The 19,756-nt window shown below is 42.6% G+C and overlaps 1 protein-coding gene across 3 annotated transcripts in view; it reads right to left on the bottom strand.

Moving 5' to 3' along the window:
- ZRANB1 (zinc finger RANBP2-type containing 1) overlaps nt 1–10,871 on the bottom strand; it is a 63,631-nt gene extending 52,760 nt beyond the window's left edge. For 2 of the 3 annotated variants that reach the window (XM_064595421.1, XM_045879034.3), the window contains exon 1: nt 10,476–10,871. The gene's annotated coding sequence lies outside the window, so the exon portion shown is untranslated. The remainder of the gene's footprint in view (nt 1–10,475) is intronic. The other variant, XM_064595424.1, reaches the window with a different exon arrangement.
- Nucleotides 10,872–19,756: the final 8,885 nt, after the last annotated feature.

Below are 19,756 nucleotides of genomic sequence, written 5' to 3'. Positions count from 1 at the left end.
TAGTAGTCACTTAGGAACAGTGTTTGACAGTTTACAAAACTACACATGCTCTTACCATACAATCCAGCAACCGTGCACCTTGGTATTTACCCAAAGCAGTTGAAAACTTATGTCCACACAAAAGTCTGCATACAGATGTTATTCGTAACAGCCAAAACTTGCAAGCAACCAAGATGTCCTTCAGTAGGTGCGACACATGATCTGAGGTGAATGGATAAACTGTGGTACGATGAAATACTATTCAGCACTAAAAACAAGTGACGGATCAAGCCATAAAAAGACACAGACGAACCTTAAATGCCTATTACTAAGTGAAAGAAGCCAATATGAAATCACTATATACTGTGTAATTCCAACTACATGATACTCTAGAAAAAGCAAAACTAAGGAGAGAGTAAAAAGATCAATGGTTGCCAGGGGTTGTGGGGAGGGGAGAATGTACAGGCAGAGCAAAGAGGATTTTAGGGTTGTGAAAATATGCTGTATGACACTATAATGGTGGATACTTGTACATTCTATGGGTTTTGACATATATAGAATGACAACACTAAAAGTGAACCTTAACGTAAACTATGGAGTCTGGTTGATAATAATTCATCAACTGTAACAAATGTACCACTCTGTTGTGATTGATATTGGGGAAGGCTATGCATGTGTTGGGGCAAGGGATATAGGAGAATTCTCTATACTTTCTGCTCAATTTTGCTATGAACCTATACCGCTCTAAAAATAAAGTCTATTTTTTAAAATCCGCTTAATGTTTCTTTTTAAGTCACTAATACACAGGAAACATTTTCTTTAAAAAAAAAAATCAGGGGCGCCTGCGTGGCTCAGTCGTTGGGTGTCTGCCTTCGGCTCAGGTCATGATCCCAGGGTCCTGGGATCGAGCCCCACATCGGGCTCCCTGCTCGGCGGGAGGCCTGCTTCTCCCTCTCCCACTCCCCCTGCTTGTGTTCCCTCTCTCGCTGTGCCTCTCTCTGTCAGATAAATAAATAAAATCTTAAAAAAAAAAAAAAATCAGCTCTCAAAGAACGATAGTTTTAAAAAGGCTACAGTAACTTTTGGTTTGAACCTAAAGCTGTTCTAAAAAATAAAACCAAATTTGAAATATAGTCACACCAAAAATCTTAAATTAAAAAAACAAAAAGACACAGAAATTAGTATGAAAAGCTCCCAGTGACCAAATCTGAATCAACTTTAGCATCACCATAAACAATGACAAATTTTTTTTTTATTTTTTTAAGATTTTATTTATTTATTTATTTTAGAGGAGAGAAAGAGAGAACAAGCAGGGGAGGAGGAGCAGAGCGGGAAGGACATGGAGGGGAGGAGAATCCCTCAACCACACTCCACGCTGAGCACAGAGCCAACCAGATGTGGGGCTTGATCCCAGGACCCTGAGATCACGACCTGAGCTGAAACCAAGGGTCAGACACTCAAGAGACTGAGCCAGCACCCCGACAATAAAGATTTTAAAAAACTGACTAAAATAAAAATCTGTAAGTCTACACAGACACTGATAAACACACAAATAAGTAAATAAGAGAAAGCTCCTCCTTACAGTAAAAATCCAACTAATAAATGCAGAAAGTAACTGGATTAGAAAATCACCCTTTGGGGGCGCCTGGGTGGCTCAGTCCGTTAAGCGTCTGCCTTCGGCTCCGGTCATGATCCCAGGGTCCTGTCCCACATCCGCAAGGAGCCTGCTTCTCCCTCTGCCTGCAGTTCCCCCTGCTTGTGCGCACTCTCTGACAAAATCTTTTTTAAAAAATGGCAAAAGACTGCAACACATAATCTGAGATTTTCTTTTGCCTTTATAAAGAACATTAATGGAGTAAGTGCCAAATTTGAGTAAGATTTATAGAATCTTGGGGCACCTGGCCAGCTCAGTTGGTAGAGCATGCAACTCTTGATCTTGGGGTTGTAAATTCGAGCCCCATGTTGGGTGTAGATATTACTCAAAAATACATAAATAATAAAACCTGCATCTTAAAAAAAAAGATTTGTAGACTCTTATTAAGAATTACATAATATCATACAATGTTAATTTCCTGTTTTGATCATTATATTGTGGTTATGTAGCAGAAAGCCTGTGATTTTTAAGAAATATACACTGAGGGGCGCCTGGGTGGCTCAGTTGGTTAAGCGACTGCCTTCGGCTCAGGTCATGATCCTGGAGTCCCTGGATCGAGTCCCGCATCAGGCTCCCTGCTCAGCAAGGAACCTGCTTCTCCCTCTGACCCTCCCCCCCTCATGTGCTCTCTCTCTCTCGTTCTCTCTGTCTCAAATAAATAAAAAAAATTAAAAAAAAAAAGAAAGAAATATACACTGAAATATTTAAGGATAAAGGGGTATCATGTCTGCAACTGATTTTCAAAGAGTTCTGGGGAGAATATATATTTGTTATTTATATATATCCACATCACACAATAAATCTTACTATTTACAAAATACTTTCACATACATTATTTTTATCCTGATAAAAACCATGAAATAGGTATAGAAGAGTCCTTTTATCAGAGAATAAATCTGCCTCATATACCCTAAGCCTTTCTCAAGAACTAGCCCTTCTTGGGCGCCTGGGTGGCTCAGTCGTTAAGTGTCTGCCTTCGGCTCAGGTCATGATCCCAGAGTCCTGGGATCGAGTCCCACATCGGGCTCCTGGCTCGGCAGGAAGCCTGCTTCTCTCCCTCTCCCACTCCCCCTGCTTGTGTTCCTGCTCTCGCTATCTCTCTCTGTCAAATAAATAAATAAAATCTTAAAAAAAAAAAAAAAAGAACTAGCCCTTCTTTCCATCCCTATCACCAAGCCCTAGCTCATCATTTCTTTCCTCAACTATTTTTCTAACTGGTTTTCCTACCTTCTTACTCCACATCTCTACCAGAGTGGTCAAAAAAGGAAAAGAGGGGCGCCTGGGTGGCTCAGTCAGTTAAGCGTTTGCCTTCAGCTCAGGTCATAATCCCAAGGTCCTGGGATGGAGCCCTGCATCGGGCTCCCTGCTCAGCAGGGAGCTTGCTTCTCTCTCTCTTTCTGTCTCTCGCGTGCATGTGCGCGCAAATAAAATCTTTAAAAAAAAAAAAAAAAAAAGGAAAAGACAAAAAATCTGATGTTGCTGTTCTGCAGCTCTGAAATTTTCAAGATCATCCTACTAAAGTTAAAAATCCTAAACAGGGTATCAAAGGCCCTTCCTGACAGGTCTTTTAAGTATCTGCTCCACCACAGAAACACAAACAGACATGCACTTCAAGACTATCCTACAATATTTTCCTTTAGTGATTTACTAGTGCCTTTCACCAAAGTGTTAAGGTGAAATCTACTTTAATCTACTATGGAAAGATCAGTTCCATCTCTTGATATTTATACTTATTTCTCCCATATACAGGAAAATGTACTGCACTTCTTAGACGCAAATTCAAGTCCCTCTCCACCTCTTACTGAATCTCGGATATTGGCGAAATGATTAAGACCCAAAGGTCTTCATTGAAAAAAATTACGCTAATAATGCCACACCTGTCTTTAAGTAGGTACTAAAACCAATAACTTCAAGATCCACATCCCATAATTAATACTACCAACAACTGCCAGCTTGAAATAACACCACCTTAAATTATGTATGGAGCTTTAGGCCACAGAACACTTACATTATTTCCCTTAATCCTAAGAACCCTCAGGTATTCTCCCCTAAGATACCCTAGAATCTCCCTGAGGTACAAGTATATTCATTTTAATGACAAGGAATCCAGGGCTCCAGGAAAAGTAAAATGACTTGCCCAGGGTCACAAAGCTTTAAGAAGTAAACCCCAAATTCTGACTCCGGTTTTTTCTCATTAGTGTACCAGAGCCTTCCAGGATTACACAAACATTTCCCCAGAATAAAACATGAGTATTAGGTGACAAGACAGGCTGACTGTAGCCACTGTCTCTAGCTACCACAAAGCACTGACACTGACACCACCTCCAAAACAAGTCCCAGAATCTTGATCTTCCTCCAGAATCCCCTAGGTGTGAACCCCTAGTCCCAGGCACCATCAACTCTCCTGTCGATTACTGAAAAACCTCCCCACTATTCTCACTGCTTTCTAATCTATCCACCATCCTTACATAGAAGCCAGATGGATTCTTTAGAAATGTAAACCAGGGGCGCCTGGGTGGCTCAGTTGGTTAAGCGACTGCCTTCGGCTCAGGTCATGATCCTGGAGTCCCGGGATCGAGTCCCGCATCGGGCTCCCTGCTCGGCGGGGAGTCTGCTTCTCCCTCTGACCCTCCTCCCTCTCATGCTCTCTGTCTCTCATTCTCTCTCTCAAATAAATAAATAAAATCTTTAAAAAAAAAAAAAAAAAGAAAGAAAGAAATGTAAACCAGATCACAACACAAGGATTTAAAATCCTCTAATGGCTTCCCAATCCACTCAGAATAAAATTAAAAGCAGCCTTTCTTAAAAATCTCTACATAAAAATGGAGTTCATTCTGTTCCCTTTTACCAGCAAGCTCGATCTCATGTTAAGAGTTTTATATTTGAAATCTCTCCTGCCTTGAACGCTCTATCCCCAGATTTTCATATGGCCAGCTGTCATCACTGAGATCTAGGTTTAACCACTACCTCCAAAGAAAGATTTTCCCTGACCACTCAGTCACATCCACCAAATCACCCTGCTTGCGTTATCTGCATGGCACTTACCACTATCTGGTTTTTTTCCTTGTTTGCACCTAGGCTGCCTCTCCATACAGGAATGTAAATATAAGTCTTGTTCACCTGGGTATCTCAACATCCAGTATGGTTGCTTTTTGAACAGTGACTAGGTCATTATTAAATGTTTTAATTTCAGTAACAGTGTTTTATATAATCTACTTTTTGAAAATCTTAAACAACTTCAGAACACACAGTAGGTGCCCAAAAATTAATCTGCTAGATGAATTTATATAAAAACAATGCCTTCAGATTTTCAACTTAATAAATATCCCCCATATATCCCACCATACACACAAAGAAAGACAGAGATGGAGTGGGGAGACAGAATTCTCTCTTCCTATCTGTGAAGATGATCCATACTGAAGAGGATCACTCCACCTTTCTGATTCCCAGCCCCACAATACTAGCTCTGGGGAAAGTGAGGTAAGGACTGTATAGGAGGAGTGCCTTACCAACCTCATCCACATGCTTTAGCTATCCTGAAGCCTCTGGTTGTCCTTAAACAGGACATGTAATTTTCACGTCTCCATAACCTCACACACAGGTTTGCTTCTGCACCGGATGCTTGCCCCTTCCCAACCCCCATCTTATCCAGTTTCAGAAACCTATTACTTCTGCAAGGACCAGCGTAAATGTTCCCATCTCTGTAAAGCCCTTCCTGACCCATACCTAACCTGTGCTAATTCAGTCACTTCTTCACCACTTCATAGTACTTAGTTTTGTGAATTATGGTTTGTTTCCAATGACTGCCTGTGAAAATTCACCTTTATGTCTCTATAAACAGCGTTCGCTCTGCAACAATCACTTACTCATCATTTAGGCAATAAAAAGCAACGAAATATTCTACTGGTATTTACTGAATGAATAGCATTTCAAAAAAAAAATTAGTCAAAAATTGCAAATTACTGTAGTTCCCATGTGAAAACAAACTTTGGCTTCACTAAACACCAAAAAACGAGTTTTTATAATAAAAATTTATAATAACATATTACCCACCCTGACCAAAAAAGCAAAGGATTTAGAAGTGTTTTTGTTAAAAATCACAGAAATGATGTCCTCCTTCAGAATCCCAATCAAAGTGTATTGCTGCAATTTGACAGAGTTACCATATGACCCAGCAATTCTATTCCCAGGTATATACCCAAGCGAAATGAAAACTTATGTCCACCCAGACACTTGTACACAGTTATTCATAGCAGCATACTTCGTAACGGCCAAAATGTAGAAAAAACCTAAACGCCCTTGGATAAACACAAACAAAATGTGGTATATCCATACAATATTAATTATTCAGCCATAAAAAGAGTACCAATACATGTTAGTTACAACATGATAAACCTTGAAAACATTATGCTAAGTGAATGAAGCCAGACATAAAAGAGGTCATATTGTATGACTGATTCCACTTACATGAAATGTACAGAATATGCAAAACCATAGAGACAGAAAGATTAGTGGTTCCCAGGAACTGGGGCAAAAGAGGGAATGACTGGCTGATGGGTACAGTTTTTGGGGTGATGAAATGTTCTGGAGAGTGGTGATGGCTACACAACTTTGTGAATACACTAAAAACCAATGAATTATATACTTCTTTTTAAAAGGGTGAATCTCAGGGCACCTGGGTGGCTCAGTTGGTTAAGCGTCTGCCTTCAGCTCAGGTCATGATCCCAGGGTCCTGGGATGAAGCCCCAGGTGGGGTTCCCTGCTCAGCTGGGAGCCTGCTTCTACCTCTGCTTCTGCCCCTCACCCCCACCCCCCAGCTCACACACGCACTTCTCTCTCTCAAATAAATAAAATCTTAAAAAAAAAAAAAAGTGAATTTCATGGTATATGAAATAAACTTCAATGAAACTGTTACTTTAAAATTAAGAAAAAAAGTGGAAAGATATGCAACTGATTCCCACAAGCTTTATGCCTGCAAATATTCTTTTATTTACATGCATTCAAGCCACATAAAATTTTGACTTACCGAATGGTGAAAAGCCAAAATTATGCTGTGTTGATTAAGGAGAGAGTGAGACAGCCTGCCCTCAATATAGGAACAATAAAAATAAAGGAAATTAGTTTTTTCATTACTGAAAAGTTAAATTCACTAGGCAGCTGAAAAATTATCAACTTTATATTCAATTTACCTGACCAACATCCATTTTAAAATTCAAAAATTCAAAAAAAAATGTTTTTAAAGATTTTATTTATTTGAGAGCGAGAGAGAGAAAGAGTACGTGTACACAAGCGGGGGGCGGGGGGGCAGAGGGAGAGGGAGAAGCAGACTCCCCGCTGAGCAGGAAGCCCAATGTGAGACTAGATCCCAGGATCCTGGGATCATGACCTGAGCAGAAGGCAGACGCTTAACCGAATGAGCCACCCAGGGGCCCCAAACTGATGGCTCTTGTCAAAAACTGCATCTTAACCAAAATACCACCCTCCCAAAAAGCAAAGAATGCTTACTGATCCAGATTTCTCAAGTGGTAAAATTACCGGTATCAACTCCATGGAAGTGCCTTTTACAAATGCAAATAGCCTAAGTAAAAATGCTTAATATGTTTGCAAAGTTTCTTAACAGACTAACTTCAGCTTCGATTTATGCTAAAAATGTTTCTGAAGCTTAAAAAAGTTTTTATGTAAATTACTTTCTAAAAAAAAAATCAATTACAAGGAAAAAATGAAATGTTTTGATGAACTGGAAGAAGAGGACAAGTTTCCACATACATGCAATGGATAAACCAAGACTGTTTACTGCTAAGAGACTATGTATCCATAAAATACCAAGCCTCCTACTCACACACACAACAGAAACATTTTCCGACTACATCAGCACCCACCCATGTACTATATAATTATACATGTTATCCTTGGTATACAAAAATACTATGGACCGGCTTGTTTGTGTTTTCTTCCAACAGTGTTGACAGGTAACAGTGAATCACACATTCTCCTGTGTCTCATCCACCTCATGATCAATGACACACACTGCCAACATCTGAGGTTAAGGATGCAAACAGACTACAGATTATTTTCTCCTTCTCATGATGCTAAATGCTACCTGTATACAAACATGGAATGACCTCCCTTAGTGTTACTGGTGCCAAACTCAAACCCAAGTAACTGCACGAGACTCAAATCTGAAGTAAACTACAGAACTGCAGTACTTATATTTATTTGAATGGTACATCATCATTACCAAATCGTTGCGCATTCTCTACAGGAAGAAAACCACACTAATAATAGAAATAAACACACTGACAAAAAAAATTTAAGAGACAGACATAACTTCAAATATTTTATTTCATAAATCATCAAAATCCCAGAAACCTCACAACTTAGAAGACTACAAACAGCATATCCTAGAACACTTCTATAACCAAAAATACTTTGTCAGATCATGTATCCATATTCCAGTGCTGAATATACGGTCTTCACAGAAAAAGAATTCATACCCATTTCTCAGAGGTCTTAAAATCTTATTGGGAAGTAGAATAAAAACATAAAAAGATATATTTAAATCCAGCCTAGCATATGCTAAGAAAAAAAAAAAAAGTCCCACACAAAAAAAGAAGTGAATAAATCCCTTGAGGTTGTAGTCCAAAAGACTTCTCAAGAGACAGGACTCAACTGGGCCCAAAGTAAAGAGAATACCCATGAATACTGCGGAAGAGGGTTTCAAACAGAAAAAAAGGCACAAAGAAAGGCCAAGAGGAGGGACTTCACAGCAGCAACCAACAAGTTAGTTTGGCTAGCACTAAGGATCCACAAAGGGAAGAAAAAAGAGTTAAGACTGAAGTGGATCAGGGCCAGGTTACAAAGAAACTTCACCACCACAGCAAGAAGCTTAAATCTTACTTTGCATGTAATGAGTGCTCTGGAAGTTTTTATGTTGTGAGGGGATGAGAGTGTTAAATTGTTCAAGGTATTATTTACCCAAAGCACAAGCAAGCACAAATACTCCAAATGAGACTGCATATCACTGGGAGAAAATGTGCTCAAAGCCCAGGCCTAAGAGTTTATTACTGGGGGAGAAAGGAGGCAGCAGCAATGCTCAAATAATAAAATTTAACCAAGTTAAACAAAAACCTAAGTGCTCTACTTTTCCAACTCCCACTTAAAGTTTCCACTTATTATAAAATGTAAGGGTAACGCACACTGAACAGCCCTCACTATATCAATTACACATCGTAGGCAATTTACCTCAAATACTGTACAACTGGATCGTGAGTTCCATAACTGTTTTAACCCTCAGCCCTTAAGTGTGATAATATGCCGTAACCCTTATCAGCGTACAGAGGCGGATTGGGGCCATAAGTTGCAAACACACAACCAAGAAGGAGTTCATCATACTAACCCAGGCACATTTCAAGAGTAACTAAATGAGTGTCTCAACGCTCTGAGTGTCTCAATATTCTGAAGCATTAATAAAAGGTGTTGAAACATCAACAGAAATAAAAATCCCTCATGACATTCAACTATCCTCCCCAAAGATTAAAATGTGTCAGTACTGACTGTCCTCTTAGTTTCCCTAATAGCCCAATAAAACCAATGTCATGAAATTTTAGTGTGACTAAGTGAATGCATATCTTAGAATTACCTCATTTAATTAATAATAACCAGGAGACGAGATTCAGCTTTATTTTTCACAAACACAGTTTATGTGACTTTTCCAAGGCCCTTGGCACAAACCAAGATCAAAAATTTTTATGGTTTCCCCTGGCGTGTGATTTGTACACTGAGTCATCCTTGTTTGATCAAAACAGGGGTACCCTTGAGGTCGCACAAGTGATAAAGTCAACTAAAAGACCACAGGGAGAAGAACCACTCGTTATATAAGGTTTCCAAGACTTGAGGGTTTCTCAGCTGTATTCCTAAAACAATATTCTCGTACGTTCAATGTATTGACAATACCATAAATCATACCGTGAGGAAAGAGACCGAAATACAGAATAGAGAGGATGGCCCTTAACCTGACAGTCTATGGAGTTAATGGAAAAGGAGACTCAATCGACAGAAACTCAAAATTCGCAGTCAGAGCGTTTCCAAACACCAGTGTATCTCAAAGATAATGGGCCGATTCAAACTTCCAGGGGGATCCCAAACTGCCTGTCCCTTGCGCTCAACGCCAAGTGCTCGTTACAGTCCTTTTGTCTGTGAAATAACCCATACCAAACCACTGCGGAGAAAATAACAAGATACTTGCACTGAACGACTGTTACTGCGAGCGAGGGGCAGACGATCCTCCCCTAGTTCCAACTCCTCCTCCCCGGCCCAGCCCCGTCGCCCCCCACCTCTATTTTCGAAGAAATGGCACCAACCGGAGGCCGCCTTGGGAGGCAGAGAGGAAGCGGCTAAAGGGCCGAAATACAAGTTTGGAGACCAGCACCAACTTGTGGAGGTGGAACCAAGTATTACGGCCTATTGCAGAGCAGGAGCGAAGCCCCACTCACCCGCCCGTAGGTGGCAGGAAAAGAAGCTGGGGGGCAGGAGGGGGAATCTGGCGGAAGAGGGGTGGCAAGGCAGGCAGCGCGTCCAGCCGCGGCTCTTCGATGGTCGGTAAACAAGCGCGGCGGACCCACCCTCCCAGAGCCCCGGGCCTGTCCCCACACGGAGAAAGCCCAAGATGCGAGCGCGGCGGCGGCCGACCGGGCCCCTCGCCCGCGACACCGCCCCACGGGGCGCGGGCGGGCGGCCCCGGAGACCCGGCGGCCCGGGCGCCTCCAAGGAGCGAGGGGCCGAGCAGGCCGCAGGGGGGGCCGCGAGGGGCCTGCAGTGGGGCGCCCTCCCGGGGCCCAGTTACCTGGCGGCGGCAGCTCCTCCAGCTCCTGCTCCTTCTCCCCGTCCGATGCTCAGCGCCCGGCGGCGGCGGCGGCGGCGGCGGCGGCGGCGGCGGCGGCGGCGGCGACTCCCCGAGCAGCCCGCGGCGACGAGCCGAGCCCGGCCCCTCTCCGCCTCCCTCAGTGCCGCCGCCCGCCCCGCTGCTGCCGCCTCCGCCCTCTCCCCTCAGTCAGGACATGGTCTCCGCGGGCCCGCGCGCGGCTCCCGGCTACCGGGGGGCGGGGGGGGAGGGACAGAGGGGGCGGAGAGCAGGCGCGGGGGCGGGGGGCACTCCGGAGGGAGAGGGGGTAGAGCGGTCGGGGGTCGGCCTGGGCCGCTGCGGCTCCTAATGGCGTCGGCGAGTGGCCCCGGAGCCAAATAAACCCCACGGCGAGCAGCACAACGTCAAGGCCGGACCCCGCCGCTCGCCGCCCTGTCATTGGCCCGGAGGCCGCCAGCGGCGCAGCCAATAGGCGGCCGCCTCTTTCCGGGCGCAGGAGGCGGGCCGCGGAGAGGTGACGTCACGCCCGCGCCCGGCCCCGATTGTGAGGCTGCTGCCGGCCGGGTTGCGGGCCCTGGGCGCTTTGCGGGGCACGCCGAGAGGCGACAGGGCGGTGCGACGTACTCGGGGCAGGGGGACGCAGGCGTCGCGCCGGGGGCGGCCCCTCGCTGGCCGGCTCCCGTTGCTCTGTGCCACCGATTCGCCCGACTTCCACGCCCAACCCTGGGTCTCAGGGCTCCCGAGTTATTCAGTGACAGATTCTGCCTCGCTGTAATACAAACTCTTTATAAGACATCTGGGAAGATCAATGCTTAGGGTTTTACAGATCTGTTTTTTACAATGTCTATTTTTTTACGTAAACCCTGCCTTCGAGGCGGCTATCCACTTCTATGTGTGTATGTATATGTTTGTATGTTACATACGTACAAATATGCGTGATGAAGCCGTGGAATTCTATGCCAATTCTATCGCAAAATAGAATTTTTTTAAATCTGGGCGCCTGGGTGGCTCAGTTGGTTGGGCGACTGCCTTCGGCTCGGGTCATGATCCCGGAGTCGCGGGATCGAGTCCCGCATCGGGCTCCCTGCTCGGCGGGGGGTCTGCTTCCCCCTCTGCCCTCTTCCCTCTCGTGCTCTCTGTCTCTCATTCTCTCCCTCTCAAATAAATAAATAAAATCTTTAAAAAAAAAATTTTTTTTTAAATCTAAGCCATGGAGACTTTGCTTTCCGCTCTCTTCTACTGTCTCCTAGCTCTCTTACGGTTGCCTTTTCTGTAGCAAGGATTACCTTTTCTGTAAATTGTAAATTTAAGGCGGAGGCTAAATTACAACCCTGGAAAAAGTACTGCCAGGAGAGTTCCCAGAGCCCAAGTCTCAAACAGAGTATGTTCTATGGTGATGTATTTTGTATATTTCTTCTTTTACTTTAAATATGGCCAAATAGTTAAGTCATTTAGCCTTGTGCTAAAAGCCCGTGTGTCAAATTTTTCCAGCTGGAGAGCTTTGTTTTTCTTCGTGGGACTTGGCCTTGAGTTTTTCATACTTCAAATTTGCATTTCAAGAATCTGGAAGACCATAAAGTGCAGCAACTCTTTAAAAGTTGTAGACCTCTTTAAGTTATCTGTTGAAGAACTATAGCACTGTCAAAGGTCATTAGCAGTTATATTGGACACCTCAGCTTCAATAGGAAGGATTATTGAGAGTTTAATTGGATTTGTGAAACTGGGAGACTTCATTTAGTAAAACTATTCATGGTATTATTTTCATAAAAAGTTAAGGATATGTGTATAGCCTTACTATGGCCACTCAAGAATAATACCTTGTAGAGCTACCCCTCACCAACGACCTTTCATAATGTTGGTATACTTTATCCTCACAGCCATTCCTGTGACAGAGATTTTCAACAATCCTCATCTTCCCAGAACATTATTTGGTCAAAGACTTGTCAATAAATTGAGTTTAAACGGCAACAGTCATTTGCCTACAAAACTTAACACATATTCTCAAACATATAATTGAAACAACTGTAGATTAAATTAAACAGCACATTACTATGTAAGAACAAATGGTTCAACCAACATTTCGCTTTGAAAGTATTTTAAGAGCTTCTGAGTACCTCCAGCTTCCCCTTCCTGGACCTCAGCTGCAAACCACCTCGTCTAGGAGTCAACAAGAACCGCAGAATTCAGTGTTTTTGTTTAGTTTGAGTTGTTGTTGATTTTGTTAAGGGGATCTTCTTGGGGTAAGGCTTATGAACTCTTCACTCAAGTTAGCAAACGTAAAGTAAGCACCATGCGCCAAGGAACAAGAAGTAGACAAAGATGAGTAAGACACATTCTGTGTCTGAAGGACTACAGCATAGGAAAGAGAGCAAGACAAAAATAACCATAATTATAATAGGAGGTGGAATGTGCTAAGTAAATTCAAATGAAAATTACCTTGTAATTGAGAGGAAGAGCAAATCCAAAAATGACTCTATGTTAAAGCTGGAAAAAAGTATGCACTATTTAAAAAAAAAATAAAGTTCTTTTTATTAGAACTCTTGTACTAAAGTGTAGGGACAGTATAGTTTTGTTGACAGTGTGTTTTGGCTTTTGGGTGTTTCCCAAATAACCCGTAGAAAATAAAATTTCCATTTTACTTATTGCGAAGGTCTTGAATGCCAAATGATGCATCTGTACTTAATTCCTTTACTAGTTCAAAGCCATGGAAAGGTTTTGGGCAGGAAGTGCCAATACTGGAGCTATATAACCTGGAATGTCTGTGGGACAAACTAGGGTAGAACTAGAAACAGGGACAAAGAAACCAATTAAGAAATAAGAACCCCAAACCAAAGTAGCTGTTGGAATGGAAAGGAGGGACAGACATGAAATAAGGTGGCAGGAGAAGGGTCAGGGTTTGCCAGTGTCTGAATCTGAAGCAAAAGAACCAAAAGTCTGAGAACCCTGGCTGATAGTGGGATGGTTAACAGTGTGAAACACGGGAGAGGAACTAGAGAAGAGGAGATCAGGTATGTCCAGATCCTGGGCTCAGGAGGAAATGTGTGGCAAGCAGGGGAAATGCTGGTCTGAAATGTGATAAGCCAGGGCTGAAGATAAACGTCAAGGGCCTATCTATGTAGAAGTGACCACCACAGTCATAGGAGTAGGAAACAAGAACTCTAAAGGAGGAGAAAAGACTGGTTGAAAAGACAGGAGATTAAAAAAAAAAAAATGTTCTCAAAGCCCAAGCGGCAGTGAGCCTCAAGAACATGGTAATAAACAATGTCCTATTCTAGAGACTTCAGAATTAGAACAGAGAAAAGGTCACTGGGTTTGACAAACAAGAGGCTTAGTGACCTTCTAGAGAACCATTCTCAGTGGGATGGTGGAGAAAGAGGCCAGATTTCAAAAGCTGAAGGCATGTGTGGGCATTGAAGCAGTGAGATTACAGGTTACCAGTCCAAGACGTTTGCCAATGTAAAGAAGGCAGGAGATATAATAATAGACACAGGGAGTAACAAGAATAAGGGAAAGGTTTTGTTTTCTTTTACATATTTTTTTAAAGAATGAGTGTATCTGTGTGCTTTTGTAAACAGAGAAGGTAAAGAAGGAAAAAAGTGATTCAAATCCAGTAGGGAGGTAACCCAGAACACAGTGCTTTGTCTTGGCAGGCAGAAGGGCCCATACTTTCTCAGAAACAAAAGGAAAGACGACATGAAAAAATAGTGGTGCGGGGAGATTCTGATCAGAGGGAGGTGATAGAGCAGACTCCATAGCCTTTCTCCTCCTGCAGGCAGCAGGCGCAGGTCACCTGCTCAGGGCCGGGCCGGGAAGCTGGAGGAGAACTGAGGGATGTTGGGACGAAGGTTGGGAGGAAGCAAACCAAGAAGAGTGGAGAAAGAAGAGCAACAAGGAACCACTTTCTCCAACAAGGTTGAGAAGTCCGGAGTCAGACCCAGAACAGGGGGGCCAGACCTCAGAGGCCACCTAGGGGAGAGGACATTTCCAAATAAGGAAAATGAAAGGTACTCTGCTGAAGGAAAGGACAACAGGTTCAGCTTGCTTAGGGTCTGTCGGGCATCTGTGCTTCTATGAAGCAGGTTTTATAAAATTAGTGAGCTTCCCTCAAAAATGCTAGAAAGTTCAATTGTTAAAAGAACAAATTCTCAGCCATGTTGCAGAAAATGTCAGTTGCATAAACTGCAAAGTATCTTCCACTTACTATATGTGATCAACATGATTGCTCAGTTAAAAAAAAAAAATCTCTTTACAGTAGAAAATGCAATATAATAGTGCTGCTTGATCCATTCTTATGCAATAAATGACACTGTTTTGTGGAACACAAGATTATAGGATTATCCTGTGACCGTCCTGGACACCAACCACAAACCTGCCTGGGATAAAATCTCTCATGAAAGGGCCAAGTATGTGTGTAAGGCATCAAACAGAATACCACTCATTTGATTTAACCAAGTCCTGGCCAGGCTGGGACTAGTCTCATCTCCATGGGTAAGAATTTAGGCTCATAGAAACAAACAAACAAACAATTTAGGCTCATAGAAACAAACAAACAAACACCCTACATCTAGATAAAGAAATTTTCATAAACCTCAACTAGGTATCCTTGGAAGTTAGAGGCACTAAGTTATGAGAGAATTGAAGTTTTTTTGAATCTTTTTAAGAAGTCTGGAGACATCAAATACCTGAAAGGACTTCCCTTGTATTTTTCTCTGGACCTAGAAAAGTTTTGTAAGAGGCAACAATGTGAGGGTGGAAAGAATGTGAACTTTGGAGTCAAACAGACCAGAGTTTAAATTCTGCTCTGCTGCATATCTATCCTGAGCCCCCATTTCCTCATCTGAGAAATCCAGGGTTGCTCTGACAGTTAATCAATCAGAGAGTCAATGAGATTAGAGACAAAAAGTCCTAGCAACAATCCTAAGTATTGGACAAATGTCAATTTCCCCGCTTTGCGTTTCACTTAATTCAGATAACATTTATTGAGGAATCATGCTGTGTCAGGCACTGTGCTGTGTGCTGGTCTCTGCACCAAGGGCCTAAGAGTCGGGGGGCAGTGGGGAGCAGTTCCTCACCTGGAGTCCCCATACCCTGTAGGGGTCTGTGACTGCGGATGGGAAGAAAAGACATCTTCAATTCCACTAACGTTTAACTGAAATGAAGAAATTACATTAATTATCAACGTGAGTCAACAAACCCCAGTAATATTAACAAACCTGTGGCTTTGGCACCATCAGAAATCACAGATTTCTTAGAACACATTACAATTGCACATAGCTCAAAATACACGTTATTCCCATCACAACTGTGAAACCATGGTGGCCATTAGACCCACCACTAGCTTCTTAATGTGTTATTTTAAAAGCACTTAATGTTACAGCTTTTTTAAACATTTAATAACAAGGAAACCAATTAAATTTAATAGAGTTATCTCATTTATGCATTTAAGAAATTATTCTGAAATGGACATGACCTTTAAAAAAAGGTTGACACCTGCATCTAGTTAGGGAAGGTTGAATTTTTTTCATTTCTCAGGAAAAGCAAACTCCATATAAAATAATCAGATTACTTATGTTCCAGTATAGGACACAGAATAGGCAAGCCATGCCATTCCCTCGGAGAGTACAAGTGCAAAGGAAAGGCTGTGTTTTGCAGGTAAATATGATTAGTTCAGCAAGGAGAGAAGAAGAGGCAGGGACATAGTGGGGAAGATGAGGAGAGATGGGTCCCACTGAGGAGACTCTGAAAAAGTGAAAAGCAGGATTGATATCTGGTCAACCTCAAATGTACTTTAACTTTAACCCCTTTTGAAGTATTTTTACCCAGTTTATAGTGTTTACAAGCAAACATCTTCCCCTTCAGTGCTGACAAGTTAACACTTCCACCACCACCCCTAACACACACACACACACACACACAGAGCAGAAATAAACATACTGATCTAGAATCTAATACTTTCTTATGTGTCTTATTATATAATACTCATGGAATTGAAAATATTTTGCCACTCTGCCAAACACTAAAGTGATAAATTATCTAAAAAATTAGGAATGCGACAATATTTTTCATTCCTCTCCTTCCAAACATTTCAGAGACCACAGTCTAAAAATACTTCAAAATACATGAAAGCATTCATGATGTCATTCAAGTATTTCTTAAATGAATAGGGATGAGTCAAGCAAATGGTCTCATTGGCTTCAAAAACAATATGTAGATTCAAATGGTGGACCAAAGAGAATAATCTGTATTGTAGCTTCCTGGCTCGGAGGAAAGCATGAAGTTCACAATATTTGGTTATCTTCAATGTAGAATATTTATAGTAGTTAGAAATGCACAATACACAAGCTACAAGTTAAAAGGGGGCTGGCAGACAGAAATGTAGTTTTAGGACCAATATAAAAATTATTCAGTTGTTCTATGAAGGAGTAAAACATGAATCTGTAACTAAGAGAATCACTGGCTGGTATTCATACGTTACCTGGAGCTTTAACAGCTTTCACAATGAATAAAAAGTATCATCGCTGTATGTGAGATATTTTGACTGTTTGGGGCACCTGGCTGGAGCATGTGACTCTTGATCTCGGGGTCATGAGTTTGAGCTCCACATTGGGCATAGAGCTTACTTAATAAGTATATATAGATATTTTGACTGTTTGATTCACTGTTAAATCCTGAGTACCGAGAACGATCCTTGGCACATATAGGTGCTCAAGAAATATTTATTGAATGAATTAAATTCATTTTCTTGCTTTTATACTTCAGGATATTGCCAACCATCATTATTCTAGTTCCAAAGCCTAATGCGTTGAAATTTCGTTCAAGAACTCAGAATAGTTTGGTATTTCCTTTTGATTCTTTTTTTTTTTTTTTTTTGGTTTGTAATTTATATATCTTACGCAGTATCTTGTGCAAAATTTTAAATGTCAAGTCTTATAAGTGAATGCAGATGAAAATTATATCTAACACATTCACTTTTACATTTAGCAATCTTTAAAAAAACAAGATATATTTTATGAAATTTGTCAAGGATGTAGTGGGCTTCAGAGGATTCATGGATGCCTTGAAATATAAGAAAATCCTCTAAATGGTTTATGCAGTTCCAGAGGGAGGGTCTATAGCTTTTATCAATTCTCTAAAGGCATTCAGGACCCAAAAAACCACTGATTTAGGCTATATTTCATCATTTTTTAGGCAACAATAATAATTAGTATCTTTAGGATACTTAAATTTTCTTTTTTTAAAACGATTTATTTATTTGCGAGAGAGAGGGAGCGCACACGCAAGTGAGGGGAGGGGCAGAAGGAGAGAGAGAATCTCCAGCTGACTCCCTGCTGAGTGCAGAGCCTGATGCTGGACTTGATCTCAAGACCCTGATATCACGACCTGAGCCAAATCAAGAGTGGAACGCTCAACCAACTGAGCCATCCAGGCACCCCTAGGATATTTAAATTTTCAAAGCACTTTAACATCCATTTTCCTATTCTATCCTTATCAGTTTTGTCAGGTAGGTGTTATCTCCAGTGATTGAAGGGAAAGCCAAGGGACAGAGAGGTTACAAGACTCTCTTTAGGAATTAGAACACAGGCCCCAGAAGTTATAACCCAGTAACCCTGCCCCAGACTTTTTCATCGACCTAGCTGGGCCCCAGAAAACACAGAGCTTACCAAGGTTTTCATAAAACGTGTGGATTAAAACTAAATATCAGTGCCTTCTCTAATTTTGAGATTACTTTTTTCAAGAAGCAATCCTAGCAAATAGAATTTACCAGAAGGATGAGAGATTACATTGCATTTGTGAAATAAGAGTCTTCCTAATTGTGGGGAAAATGAGAAATAGCATAAGCACCCAACCTGAAACCAAACTCATTCAGTGATGAACTTGAAAAAAGAATGTGCTCAAACTGAGTGAATTTCTCACCCAACCTTTTAGGACGGGTAATTAGCATCAGCTTCAGAGCACTTTGTTTCCGGAGCCCTGCCCAAGGCCCCTTGAAATGTTAGGGTCAGCAGGCAGGACAGTAACAGGGTAAGAAACAAGGAGATAAGGGAGTTAGCGGGAGTCCACGTGCACTGCAGGGTGGGCGGGTCTGGGGAAGAAGATGCTGACTCTTAGGGCCCACTCAGTACTACACGCATCTGCCCTGGACCCCACAGTGGTAAGACCACCACTTACAAGTGTCTGGGAGCTCAGGCAGGATGTCAGCAACCTGCCTTGAGACCTCATTGAATTGTACAACTACCTTGCAGAACTACATCCTTCCTCTTTACATTCTTGTGAAAATGTAAACAATTTACAACTCTAGTGGTAAAAAACAAACAGCAGGAAAAACTTAAACTGTCCAGGGCCTTGCTTTAAATCTTACTCATGTTGAAAACATTTTCTCAAAACAAGTCATAGGCAAAATAACCATGGTCCCCATGCTTAGCGGTTGTCATGAGAAAACTTGCAAATCAATGTCCCAGGCAGAAACAGCATGCTCCAATGGGAAAATTGAAATTCTTTACGAACGTGTGGGCGAGGTTGAAGAAAACTAACAAGGATGGCGAAACAGGGGCGCCTGGGTGGCTCAGTCGTTAAGCGTCTGCCTTCGGCTCGGGTCATGGTCCCAGGGTCCTCGGATCGAGCCCCGCATCGGGCTCTCTGCTCAGCAGGGAGCCTGCTTCTCCCTCTCCTACTCTGCCTGCTTGTGTTCCCTCTCTCACTGTCTCTCTCTGATAAATAAATAAAATCTTAAAAAAAAAAAAAAAAAAAGGATGGCGAAACAGCCCTGAGCTGGCAGGAACCCGAGCCACTACCAAATCCTGGGGAGGGACCGTTGTAGGGAGGGCCACCTGGCAGGAGCCTTCCTAGGGTAACATAGCCACTGTCAACCTAAGGCCCAGCAGGAACCAGCCAGAGTAAACATCCTGGTGCCTCTCTCCTCCCTCCAGTCTCTGGATAGGGCCTCCCACTGGCCAAACCAAACCAGTGACCATAAGGCCAGGGAGCCATTGACACAGCGATCACAGGCCAGTCTGCCCCAGGGGCACAGAGCCAGTGGGTCTGGAGGGACAAATAAAAGCTCTCCAGTCAACAGACGCTACAGCAGAACGCATGCAAAAGAATGGTTATTTCCTGGGGCGCCTGGGTGGCTCAGTCGTCTGACACTTGGTTTCGGCTCAGGTCATGATCTCACGATCCATTGTGGGACTGAGCCCCACGTCGGGCTCTGTGCTCAGGACGGAGTCTGCTTCAGATTCTCCCTCTCCCTCCTGCGCACTACCCCC

The sequence above is a fragment of the Mirounga angustirostris genome, unplaced genomic scaffold (assembly GCF_029215605.1).
Source record: "Mirounga angustirostris isolate CCGP_5_RB_7025 unplaced genomic scaffold, mMirAng1.0.hap1 SCAF_6, whole genome shotgun sequence".
NCBI lineage: Eukaryota > Metazoa > Chordata > Mammalia > Carnivora > Phocidae > Mirounga > Mirounga angustirostris.
Note: the sequence above shows the minus strand (reverse complement) of the source record. Positions and strands in the feature narration are given on the sequence as shown.